Genomic DNA, 13920 nt, shown 5'->3' on the forward strand with positions numbered 1-13920 from the left:
TGGAACTGAATGAGAATGGTATCACAGAAACAGCTAGTCTTTGTTAATCTATTATTCATGTTTCAATTAACTAAACCAGTTCAGACTTTGTTTTTCAGCTGTCAAATGAATTAATGGCAACCATTTTCCTTGGGTCAAAGAAAAGGCAAATGAAAATGGTATTGCAGAAGGATAGCTAGTATCTCCTGGCATCCTGGTGCAGTATCCAAATGGTCCTTTGGGTCTAGAGAGATTTTTCAAACTTGTATGAAATTTTCACCTACCCTTAAAAGTGTACTTGCTCATTGAGCAGCTTTGAATGTTATAGTTTTTAAATGAATTTATTAATCTCTCTATGCCATTCTTCCTATTTGCTGTGTTTTTCAAACATAAAAAAGTTCTAGTGATAAGTTCTGACCTTAAATGATTTTCTTTTAAGTGAAAATAGAGTAGTTTCTCATAGTCTTTATGGTGGAACCAGAAGGAGACAAATGAGGTGGGAGCCTTGACTTGGCAAACCATCTAAGCAAGGGCATGCTATCCGTGGAGTTAATGGGTATTAAGAGGACGGAATGGCTGTAGAAAGTCAGGCATCAAGCCTAACATTGGTTTAGTAGAGACATCACCATCAGGGCAGGCAGCAAAGCTGGGTAAACAGAGAGGGAAGGACTACTTCTGTGGGACCTTGAGTAAGAGGAGAAATTCAAATTAAAGGCAGCAGTGAGATGGGAGTCAAAGGACCTTCATTTATTATGTATGTTCTTCTACTTAAAAATGTCTTTCTTTGAAGGAAAGTTGGAATGTTTTGTCCCATTTGCCTGGTATGATGAAGTGGGTTATGTGTCACAATGAAAGTATACTTTGTTCATTAAGTAAATAAAACTATGAGCTCTCTCTTGAATTATTTATTAGTCTAATGAAAAGGATTAAACATTCAAGTGGAGTTTATATATCTATTAAATCTGGATTTCTATGTTATTATGAAATCTGCGTCTCTACAGATGATGTAACATTTCACTTATTCAACTGTGGGATTAAAATTTTTTTTGAAACAAGAGAACTCAGGGCTCTTTATATGGCTTGGACCTATCAGTGAGACTGCATGGGGAAGTGATGATCACTGGAAACAGTGGCAAATCTTGGCCCAGGTGCCAAGTAGAGTCCACTGGGACATTTTGTGCGGTCTGAGACACATGTTCCAGATCTATCTTATTTGCCCTAGTGAGCCTTGAAGTGTTCCTAACCCAGTGTCGGTGGGCTTGTGTTTCTCACTGTGAGATGAGCCTCCTGCTGGGTCACTCTCTGAGGACACACCTGCCTGTGGGATGCATGTTTGCTGTGCAATAGGGGTGTGCTGCTGGCTGAGCGTGTTGACTCCAATACCTTCCAAACAGCATTTTAAGTCCTCTTGTGGGTGAAGGGAAGGAGTTCTGCTTTGCTTCTTTGTTTCCTCATTAAGGGAGTGCTTTGATAACTCAGCTGTTACTATTACCTGCCTCTCAAATGGATGTTGATGAGTCCAGAGGGAGAATGAGCACCGTTGCTGCAAGAGACTCTGCTGAGCTCTCTTGTGTCTCTGTGCAGGAGCACTAGAATTTTTCTTCAGTTTTATGGTCTTTTTCAGTGATTTGGGTCTCACACAATGGTAAATAATTTATTTTTCTTCACTTCTTCCCCTCTGCTCCCCCCAGCACTGTGGGACGTGCCACCTGAAAGTCATCTGTAGAAGCTAAATAGCTTCCTACATTGGAGTGCTGTTCAAAATTCCTTCTCTTTTTTTTTCTGTTTTGGTTTGGAGAACAAATGGTGAATCAAAATCCTCTTTTTTAAGCCTAAGTATAACCTTTCTCCATTTTCCTGGTATTACTGGAAAACTGCAAAGCTGTCATACCTTTTAAATGATGCATCACAATGAAGTGCTAAACCAGGGTTGCAATTTACCCTGGCTTGTAAATTTCTGACAGATGCCAAGAAGAGGCAGGGAGCCCCATTTGACTAAACTGGAAAATATTCCACAGAAGACAAGTCTACCTCACTTTTTATTTATCATTTCCGTAAGCTTGTCCACCTCTTCAGTCAATATCATAAATATTGAAGGCAAACAGTAAATGTCTGTAGCTTGATGCAGTTACACAGAAGTCTGGCAGTGGATTCCCCTGCTTTTAAAGGGCTGTCCTAGTCTTGGTCAGGGCTGTAGTTCACCGCAGGTGCTGGAAAAAGGAGGCTGTGCTGCAGACACAGCAGCAAGATTTCAGTCACTGAATTTCAGAGGCTGCCTCTCCTTAGCACAATGGGACATCTCAGATGACCTTATCAGACTTATAGGCAGATTAATACAGTCCACAATGTGCATTCTAAATACTAGATTCAAGAAATCTCATCAGATTTTTGGTGTCACATTAAGTTTTACCTGTAGGCAATCTTTCAATGACTTTGCAATACAAAGTAGATGAATCATAGCTCTAATTCTGTGCATCCCAGAAGGCTAGCACTGGTCTTGGAACTCAAAATCCACATTTGAAAAAGTAGAGCTCCTGATCACTGTCTGATAAAATTTCTAGGGGAATCTCTTGATAGGCAGTAGAGCTCAGCAGGCATTTTGAGGGAGGACTTGTCAGTCTGTTTCAGACATCTGTATGATGAGATTACTGGCTTCCTAGAAATGTCTATTCATCCATTAGAGAAAAAAGCACAGAAAAGGATTATCTGTGTAGGTGCTGACTATCAAACTGGTTCTAATAGTTTTACCAATGAGACATTTACAAGTTCCTGACAAAAGCATGTGGCAGAGGAAGAAGCTTATGACACCTTAGAAAATGGAGGATTTTCATAGGACAATCTCCATTAATCACTGCTTTAAAAAAACTAATCATCAAATTTTGTAATTAATTTTAGTGGCATTGATGGTTTCTGCTCCAGGGTTTGCCCTGAGCTGCAAAGCAGAGGGATTCTCCAGGTAAGGATCAGTGTTTTTCGGCAGAGTTGTGTGTGGGCAGGGAATGTTGAAACAGCACCTGTCCATGCTAAACCTGATTCAAATCAATGCCACAAGAACATGATATTGTGTGATATATTACGAATCAAATGAATGACGAAAGACATGTGTCAGCCCAGAGGAAAAAAAAGGAAAACTACCTTTTTTTTTCCTTCTGCACTTGCATGGACAATTTCACTCTGAAAGCAATATGCACAGTACTTCCAGAAATGAAGTACTGCTGCAGATTCAGAGAGAGGCGTTTACATATTAAAACAGGTGGGTAAAGAACACTTCATTTTTTTATCAATAATGGTGAAAAGAAAAATTGGTAATTAAATGTTAAATTCCTCCATGTTTCTTTTAAACTTCATAACTTAAAATAGCCACTTAAAAAGGGGTTTAAAGAGAACATCCTGAAGAGCAAACCTAGGAATTTAGGACTTTAACAATTAGTACTGCCATCCTACTATCAAACTTCAGTATTTTCTACTGATTTGGTACACGATTCCTCAGCTGTGTAAGAAGTTGTTCTAATAAGATAATGGGGCTCCAGTAGTGTGAATAGAGTGCAACACAGCAAAAAATTTTTGGGCATGAAATTAGTCCAGAATTCCTCCTGTTTCATGCTTATGTGATAAGAATAAGCTGCTGGAATAAGATAAGGATGGTAATGGCTTTTAAATACGGCACATCCACTATGCTGAAGATTGGTTTAGTTGCACAAGGAAGTGCATGTTGCATGTTCAATGATTAGCTATGGATCTGTTGTAGCAGTTAAGGTGGCTGTGTAGTAATTCCTACACAGGCTGGGAAAGAAGCAGAATGAAACTGTCAAATGAATAATTGGTTCCCTTTCTAAGCAAATATTTTTCCATTTTTCAGTAGCTGGAGAATGCTGCTGTTTCTGTTGACTCTGCTCTCTAGTAAGAGAACAGTCTTCCTTTCCAGACCATTGGTATTTGCTTGCAGCTGAACTCTGTTTGGAGATGTTTCCTGTTCTGGAAATGCAGCCTGGGGGAGATGAGCTTACAAGTTGCTGTCACCCAGAAGAAAATTGTGGTCTGACAGTTTCACTGGCACACAAGTGCATCACTGCATTATACCAGGAATTTGTGCTGCCAGGACACATGTGTACAGAGCTGAACATCATAAAGCAAGCTGAGGGGGAAGCAAGACCTGTGGAAAATATGTTGTAACATATCCTGTGATACTGAAGCAAGAAGGGAGAAAAACATAGCTGACAGTCTGCTAAATCCATGCTTATTCACCGAGTTTCTCTGTGTTTGAATCTGGCAAAAATAACAATGTGTGAATGTCCCACTTGGTTTCTAGTAACTGGCTAATCCTATGGGAAATTGTCCCTCCATGCAGACAAGTCTGGAAAAGACAAGGGGAGAGAGTGAACAAGGAACAAAGATTACCATATCCATGAAGCCTGAGGGCTGGCAAAATCATAGCACTGATGGAGGTAGAGCTTACCTTGCCAGTCTAAGACAGAACCAGGTTCACTTAGACTGCCTCTCAACAGATACTTGACTTTTATTTTTCTTAAAACTACACAAAAGTAAGGGATTTTTGCACCTCTGCTACCAAAACCTTGCCATGCAAACCCAATGAAAACATAAACATCCTTTGGAACCATTATTACCTGCTTTTTACACAAGCATTCAACTTTGGTCCTTATGTTTCTTTCATTCACTTTCATTGTCTACCTTGCAGAGGGCAGATTTTATCCAGAGAGTAGGGGCACTTTGAATTCCATTATTGACAAAAATATATTCAGGACCTCCCAAGTTGCTTTGATATGCCAATTTTATATTTTAATTGCAAAAACAACTTCTGTTTCAGCATCTAGCTGAGAAGATTTCTTAGCCGTGTACATATAGTGGACTCCTCTAGTACACTATTTCATCTGCACAGCCAATTTCATAGCATGTTACTAACACATCTCCTTTGAGCTTGACTTAACCTTACTCTTGGGGCTTTCAAAGAGTTTCTAGCACATGTTCCCTTACCCAGGCCGGACTGACTGCACTTATTACCCTGCATTTGTCTTTTCCCTGTAAGAGTACGTATTGTACTCATTCACCTTCAGTCTTTGGGATGCCATTTGTTCTCTATGACCAACAGTTTCATAATCACTTCATATCATTCTTTAAGTTTTATGTTCTTCTGGGTAAATTGTATCAGGTCATACTAGTTTATCCAAATATTCTTTGAGCTCTCATGTCCATATTCTTCCTGTGTTTTCATTTCTGTACCAGGTCAATTATCCTACACATATGGTCAGAAGTTTTCTTTTCTTTATGTGTGCTTGTAAGGAATGAATCAAACAGGATATGGAGTATTTTGATTTTATGAATGGCACCTGACTGTTTCTTCACATTTGTTTCAGCATCTGCTTTTTGTTTTTAAATGACCATGCAACTGTTTTGGAATGAATATTAAATGTGTCAAACAGTGAAGTATTCATGACATGAGTTGCTGTATATGTACCTTTTGTGCACTTGGCCCATCCTCTGCCTTTGGACTAAAGTGTTTTGTTCTCCTGCTACCTAGTATAATGCACTCCTTTTTTTCTCCCTGCAGTGACATCACTGTTTTTAAGGCTGAGGAAACAACTTGGGGCTAGAAAAACCATATGAGAGCATAATAAAGATCACTGTGCACCTTGAAGTACGTACTGACTTTGTTATTGCTCCTGGTTTGACAAAATCAATAATGCTAACTGTAATGTAAACCTCTGCTTTTCTTGAGAATGCTTGTAAGCTTGTTAGCCTGGTTGTGTATAAACTGTCCCTGGTGTGCACAAAGTGACACTTCAGAGGCTTCCTGAGCATGCCTTCGACATCTCCCCCTCCAAGCTTCAGGCTTCCTCCTGTGCCCCTCACTGCATACTTTATGCATGTTTTATATGTACTGCATGCTCTGCAGGAGCCCAAGCCTATGGATGTGTATTTTTGTCACTGGAAAGCCCGAATGCAGTGTTATGAGTAGGGGAAATATTCGTACTTGTATCAGTCCACTTCATGCAAACAGGTTGTGGGTGCTGTTCAGGAATCCAGTTGAAGACAGAGGGAGGAAATGTTTGCCTTTAAGAGGCTTTTCAAGAGCTAGAGTCTGTCAGAAACCTGAACTCATTCACCGCTGAACATTATGACCAGTTCACCTGAGGGGAATTTTTGACAAAGAATGAGCTAGACCTTCAGATTTTTTTTTTTTTTTTTTTTTTTTTTTTTTTTTTTGTGTGTAGGGAGGAAGGGAATGATTTTTTTCTGCTTTTTTGTCTCAAACAGAAACAGAAGACCTGGGCAAAAGAATGATTAGAGGTTTCTGTATTGAATGGGTAATACAAAAAATAGTGTCTCTTCCAGTGTCTTAAAAAAATAAAATAAAAAAAATGTAAGAAGAAAAGCAAAGAAAAAAAATGAGCCAAGCACAGTATTGCAAAATTACTCAACCAAGTGTGCTCTGTTTTCAGGTTTATAACAACCATGGTATTCAGAGAGCTCAGTTGTGAAGCAATGACAAGGATCAGTGCATAAAGGTATAATTTCCCCTCAGCCTAGAGATTGTTCCCCTTTCTTTGTTGGGGAGGCACATGAGCTGTGTGCAGGTGAGAGGTGGGGATTGTGGCAGGTACCAGCCATGGTGGGGCTCCCGGCATGGGAGGCAGTGGTGCTCATCCACTGGGTCATGGCCCGATGTCCAGCCACAAGCTCTCTTTGTCACCAGTGAAATCCTTCCTCACCTTCACTTCTGTTGCTCCATTAAATATTCATGAAAAAACCCCAACTTCCTACTGAGTATCCATTAGCCACCAATGCTGATGTTAATGAGCAAACAAAATTTTGGTGAATGCACCAAAGAGCAAATTGAAATGAGTCACAAAATACACTTAGGATGTGCTTCCTGCCAGTATTGGTGCGTCACTGGGAAAATGCTGGTTCCTTAACAACAGGAGTATAAAGAGCAGAAATACAGCTGATTGAAAAAAGGCATTATTTAAAGGAGTTCCATTAAAAGAGATTAACTGATTTATGAGCAAATGAATCATATCTGCACATTAGCCCTTTATTTGTCATGCCAACTTGTTTTCTATTACACTAAAGCAGTTTTAAATTAAAATGTAGCATTAAATTAAATTAAGGCCTGCTACAGAAAAAAATGGGTATTTCAAAGCAGACATAATTTAATTACAGCTAACCTGTGTAAATAAGAGTAAATAATTAATTTATGACAGTAAAAACATGTTGTCTTACATACTTTGTTCAATTAAAGACATATTAAGGCCTGCAAGTACAGTGCTTTTTTGTCTATTCATTCCTTTCAGTTTTGCACTTCTTTGAATATTTAATGTGAAGCAGACTGCTGTTAAAAACATATTGACATACATCCCTTGGCTGGATGGGAGGAAATTCTTGCTGCATTGCACAGGATGACAGCTGGTACTGATCACAATTTCAGGTGACAAGTCAATCCTCAAAAAAATGGCCTAAAAAGAGTATAATCTGTGTTCATCTCAGCTTCTCTGCTCTGGCCCAGGCAAGGGAAGGGATGCGCATTTGCAGTGAGATGCTGGCCACTGCCTGTGTCAGAGCAGTGTGGCTACAGCTCCGTGCCTGGGGATAGGCACTGTAGGGCCTGTAGGAACCACACAAGGCTCCAGACACATGCTTAGTACAGAACTTCTGTCTGGGATGGTAGTGAAGTGCCACTGCTTAAAGTAGGAAAAAACAGCTTGGAGTCCTTTCGCAAGGCAATCGGTGAGCAGGAGGGGAGGTATGGGAAGCCTGGAGGCAGTGTGGAAAGCAAGCACCTGGAAGCTGCAGATGGGTGCCAGGGAGGTGGTGGTGGAGTCCTTTATTGGAAGCCCCTTGCTTTTCCTCCTCCATGAATAGGGTGAAAGACCCAAGTCTGCCAGAGTGGCTACAACAGGGTAAATTCAGATCCTAATATCTGGGTATGGAATTACCCAATGCAAAGGAGAAACAGCTGCCTTAGGGGTGAGCTGCTACCCACTGGCAATTAAGGCATCTACATGATATATAAAAACAGAAATGAAGAGGTAAAGACTTAGACCAAAGCCCTCAAGAAAAAAAATATATGATGTCCTGGGATTTTACAGTGTTTGTTTTGACTAGACTCAAATAATCCAGTTTAGTTCCCCTTGAATTCCACAGAAAGTCTCCAGCTGAGTGCAGAGGGAACTGAAATTTGTGTACAATAAGAACATTACTTATGGTTGGTTGAAAAGCTTTTACGGAAATCTCCACTTTGACCATTCTTTGATATAAACATCTTTGCTTTTGAAGAACTTTCCTAAAAATATTTTTATGAATGTTTATGAAGTTAAGTTAAGCCTGTGAGCAAGCATTGGTTAATCTGGAAATCAAATTTACTTCATGAGAAAAATAAATTAATTCTGGGCAGAAATGGAAGTAGTTTATTTATTAAAAGAGGGATTTTAGGCCATCTGTCAGGAAACTCAAATTAAACAATCTGCTTAATCCTCAACAGGCGTAAATCTGTGAAGCTCTGTGGATTTTGAGTAACCAATAGCACAGTTCAGGTGGATGTGAAAAAATTACAGACAGTTTATTCACAAGTGATAGGCTGAAATTTGATTAGAGAAATATTTTTTAAAAAAAATACTCTAAACCAGTTGGAAAAATTTCAGTTAGAAAGTGAGATGACATCTACATTTTCCAACCATATATTTAATTTACCATTATTATATCTGTCTTGCTGCAATAACCCAGTATATTTTCCCTGGAAGACTTTTTTTTTTTGGCTTCTGCTTCTTGAAGATCTTCTTGAAGATCTATGACACACAGCCAAGTGGCCCAATTACATGTACAGTCTTGCTAAATATAAACTACCCTATTACAGGGTGGTGCTATTGAGTTCTTTTAACAGTGATCATACTGGCAGAAGTCATAATCTCTTCATGAAGTGGTCTAGAGAAGACAGTAATGCTGGCTTTCTGCTTTTGATCAGTGCTTTTTAACATTCTTTATTCCTACTAAGGGGTACAGCAAAGAGGAGAAAACCAAGATTGAAATATTGGAGGATGTCTTGATGCACCTTAGAGAGGATGTGCTTGCTGAGAGTTAAGTTACCACTTTCAGCACAGGGATGAACACAGAGAATTGACAGAATGTTGAAACTTATGGATCTTGCGGAAAACAGTGAGCAAATCCCTAGGTTGAAGTTTTGCACCAGATCTCCTTAAACAAGTCCAGTCTTAGCACCACTGTTGGGGTCCCTCCCCTGCCGTGTAGCCCTGGGAGAGGGGCCCTGAGGGCACAGGCACGGGGCTTCCCTGTCCCTGCTCAGCCTCATTCCCATTGGTTGGTTTGTGTTCCCTGCGCGGGCAGAAGGACCCTTGGTCCCGTGACTGGAACAGTTCCTCAGCAGAGCTCCGGCCATGCGGCTGGAGAAATAAACATCTCTGAAACAGCTAGCAAGAATCTGTCTGTCCATAGATATTTCCTTTCCACGGGACTCCTGGTTTGATATATGCGTGTTGCAGGATCCCCACTGCAACACACCACTGTCCATAACACACCACATCCTGTCATGTATGAAACAGCTCTGAATTTCATTGCAGAGCTCTATTCCCATTTTGAAAAAAACAAGGTCAGTTTTGTAACCCAAAAATGGTGCATAATGAATTTTCCAATGCTTTGTCTGAATTATGACAGTCCTATCTGTTACCAGTATCAGCTCTGGAGTCATAACAGAATCTAAACTAAGCAAAGATACAGAACTTTTTCTTACATGAATTCCTGTCTGTCCAAGCCCTGAAACTATCATGGCATGTTTGCAATACATGGATAAAAAAACTTGAAGGGGTCACTCTCTATGAACTCTCAGTGCATTTGTTCTCTTTTTGCTAATTAGTCTAATAATTGATGCCCTTTCAAATTTGTATACTCCAGAATCTTAGGGTTTGTTTCAAATTGGACTATAAAATGACTGCAGAAAGAGGCAAACAAGAAATGACTGGAGGTGGGAAAGAGAAAAAGGACATGACCTAAATTTCTAATGCCTCATAATTACCAAAGTTGGAATAAAAGTTTATTCCATTATAATTTTGTCCAGCTGTATCTTCAGTACTTGGTTCTGTCCTTACAGTCTGTGGTGATGCTGGTGTCACAGGGAGATGGCTGACAAACTCCATCTCCAGTAATTCTCCTTCCAACCACCATTTTTTTCTTCTGCCTGGATCCCCTGAGCTGGGTCAGGTCAGGTCGTGGGGAGGAGGGAGAGTCTGGCTGGATGGCTGAGCTGTCGATGTGCTACTGCTTTCTTTGGGCCTGAATTTGTAGCCACTCCCTCTTGAGAATTCCTTTTGAAGGCAGTGGTAGTTTCAAACTTGAGCAGCTGCAAAACTAAGCCCAAAATCAATTCTGTATCTCTCCTTGTCAATATTGTGCTACTGCTTATAACAGCATTGACAGAGAGGTTTATGTATCCATGGCACTTATGTTTATGTCATGAGAAGAAGGAAATTATTCTAGTGCAGACTGAGTAGGTGCTGGGAGCAGGGGGGCAGGGGGAAGAAATCCCTGCTGATTTTTTGGCTTTTTTTAAGTTTCCAGAACTCTCAGTACAAGATTTAATGATGGCCTGGAATGTATGAATCTTCACAGCTAATCACCAGCTACAAGCACTTTGGAAGGGATTTCTGAGTTTCTTTCCCCCCCACCAAGTCTTTCATGTAAAATAAAACAGTGCATCGTGGAAATCAAGAACTGAATCCTTCTAAGAAGGAAGCTGAATCGATCAGAGAGAAGAATGCAGAATCCTTTGACAAAGCAGCTGGTGCTAGAAACAAGTACCTCCAGAAAAGGTGGAAAAAAACCAGCTTGAGTCATATCTATCAATTCTCGACCTGGATTTGCATTTCTGTCCTTTTAAAATGTTCCTGTTATAGCTCTGTCAGCATCAATCTTCTCCTTTTAAGAATGTTTAAGACAGTGGGGTGCAAGGGAAAACATTACTGAAATAATCCCTCTTTTTGCTGGCATTGCATTTCTTTCATTTAACAAGCAAACAAAATGTACATAGCTCAGTCTCCCAGTAGAACCACTAGCACAGCTCTCTGGCTCCTGAGGGGCTTAATTACAATATTATATTACAAACATACAGGAACTCAGATCCTGCATGTACTAAATTCTTCCTCTACTCCAAGGCTTAAAGGTATGACTGAGAGATGTTGGTGACAGGTCTGTTCCTTTTTAATCAAGGGTCTATGCTCGTCCTCTCTGGGTAGATAAAGTCATATTTCTTACAAGAAATCCAAGCAGGTGTTGCTCTTTTGTTTTAAGTGTGGCAGGACATTGGGGAATGCCAAGACCTGGGTTAGCCACACAGCAGGTCAAGGAGCAGAGGCGTCAGAAGCACAGGTCTCTGCTTTGCACTCAGTGCTTGCCTGCACTTCCTGGTGCATCTCCTCCTCCCCAGGAGTGGAGGAGGTAGAGAGGATGCTACTTCTCACGGGTCTGTGGGCAACCTGGGAGGGGACAGTGGGCATACACTGAGCTACTGTGACTTCTCAACCAACGTGCCTGAAAGTGAAGTGGTATCTTCAGCTTCTGTTGTTTCCTTGGATCAAAGGATTCATGTCCATGTCTCCCAGGAGGGGGACATTTCTATTCTCTGAAAACTTGGATCCAAACTAGACATAAACTCTCTGTCTGTAATTATATTTAATAGATTTCCCTGATATACATTTGTTTTCTAATGAACTTTAGTTCATCCAAAGATGTCTTCACTGAAATCAAATCACATTCTCTCACTAGCGGGAGAGAAAAAAGCAAAAGAAAAAAGAAGACTAACGCAGTATTAATAAACCTAATATTCAGCAGCAGTTTCTGTTTCAACAGCTGTAAGCATTCAAACATGTACATATTTAATCAGCTGCTGATTCTTATTGAAAAATGTACGAATACAACTTTCAAGAGAGGATTACACAACAAGCTTCAACTTGTTTCATTTATTACTTTTTTTTTCCCAAAGGAACAGCAGAAAATTGCTGGCAGGAACCTCAGTGAACCATGTCCATGGGCCATTACGAACGGATTAAAATTACTTTTATAACCCCATTGATTCAAGACTTTTTATTTCTTTCTTTTCTGAGGCCTGCTCACTTGAAAATGTTATTCAGAAATTGTTTTTTTCCTGCAGAGAAAATGCTAAGAAGAAAGAACATGTTATTGGATTTTGTTGCTCTTTAATACTGAAAATGACGAAGAGAAACAAAACTGAGGAAAGCTAAGCCCATGTATTATATGCCATCAGGCACAACACCTCTAGTTCTGCTTTTGTCTGCTGATGAATAAATTCTACTGTCACTTGCTTTGACCATTATTATGAGCATTTAATTAAGAGACGGTGGTCAAAATGAACTATGTGACCAGATTATAGTGTCCCACAGCAGGAGTTCTGCTGAGGTATTTAGAGAAGAGAAATGTTGACTTTATTATTCTACCTCATTTCAAAAATGTGGAAAATATTTTCCACTTGCAGCATTAGTTGCATTAAGATTTCTGGTACCCTACTCAAGGCAAAAGCACAATCCAGTTTATATGTCTCCTTGCAGGGTTAACAGAATATCAGTTCCACTCACATGTTTAAGAAAGTAATGCACATCTACCATCCCGTCATGGTTTTCCACACTTCTCCAATCTTTAGTTGGAATGCATGATAAATATACTACGGTTTATGTTTTTGTCCAAAAATTAATTTAATTACTGACTTAAATCCAAACCTTTAACCTAAAATCATACATAGTTCCACTAACTGTTATCTTGGTGATATTCCAAAGCATTGAAGCATGCAAGCATGAATCTAGTATTACATATATGCATTGTCTTTTTATAAAGGGGATTTTGCATTATTAAAACTGAGCTCATGCTTAAATATGTTGCAGGATGACAGCTAATTCCAGAGACATTTCTGAGTTACTCTATTTGTTTATGGTTGTATCTAAAAGCATATTCCAATGCAAACAGAGAAATTTTCCAAATTTCAATGCTGTTAGTGTGATCCTACAGTCTAGCACGGGTTGCATCAGTCTAGCAATGGTTGCATCTGTTGCAGTGGGGATCCTGCAACACGCATATATCAAACCAGGAGTCCCGTGGAAAGGAAATATATACGGACAGACAGATTCTTGCTAGATGTTTCAGAGAGATGTTTATTTCTCCAGCCGCATGGCCGGAGCTCTGCCCAGGAACTGTCCCAGTCACGGGACCAAGGGTCCTTCTGCCCGCGCAGGGAACACAAACCAACCAATGGGAATGAGGCTGAGCAGGGACAGGGAAGCCCCGTGTCTGTGCCCTCAGGGCCCCTCTCCCAGGGCTACACGGCAGGGGAGGGACCCCAACACCTCACCCGTTTTATTTTAATAAAAGGAGAATGAAAACAACTGGATAAACATAACAAGAACAGTTTCAAAACAAAACAAGCCACCCTCCTGAGTCTTTAAATGTCCAAACAGATTCTCTGGAACATCTTAGGGCTGACAGAAGGGAGACAGAACTCTCTGAGCATGCTTTGTGGGGAAACTGAGGCAGGAGAGGGTTTAACTTCTTCCCTCCCTCTTTTCATCCCCCACTCGGCATTGGAAAGGGATTTTTGGGGAAACAATTGGCAAAAGCATGGTTTTGTGAGGGAAACCATGGGTGAAAAAACGGATTGGGAATACACTGGGGGTAATAGGACATAGGGTAAAAGGGAAAGGTGGGATTAGGAAAGGGAAACTGTAGGGGGGGCTTACAATGGAGATACTGTCTAACATGACTACGATTTTTTGCATATATACTGCCTTTTACAGGAACACCATCAGGCCCAGTGACCTGCGATGCTTGTAACCCTTTTCTCCCTAGTACAATATTAAATTCCACCACCTCTCCATCTCCCAAGCTTGGGATGCATTTTTCAGGGTTATTCTT

The sequence above is a fragment of the Corvus hawaiiensis genome, chromosome 3 (genome assembly GCF_020740725.1).
Source record: "Corvus hawaiiensis isolate bCorHaw1 chromosome 3, bCorHaw1.pri.cur, whole genome shotgun sequence".
NCBI classification, from domain to species: Eukaryota; Metazoa; Chordata; class Aves; order Passeriformes; family Corvidae; genus Corvus; species Corvus hawaiiensis.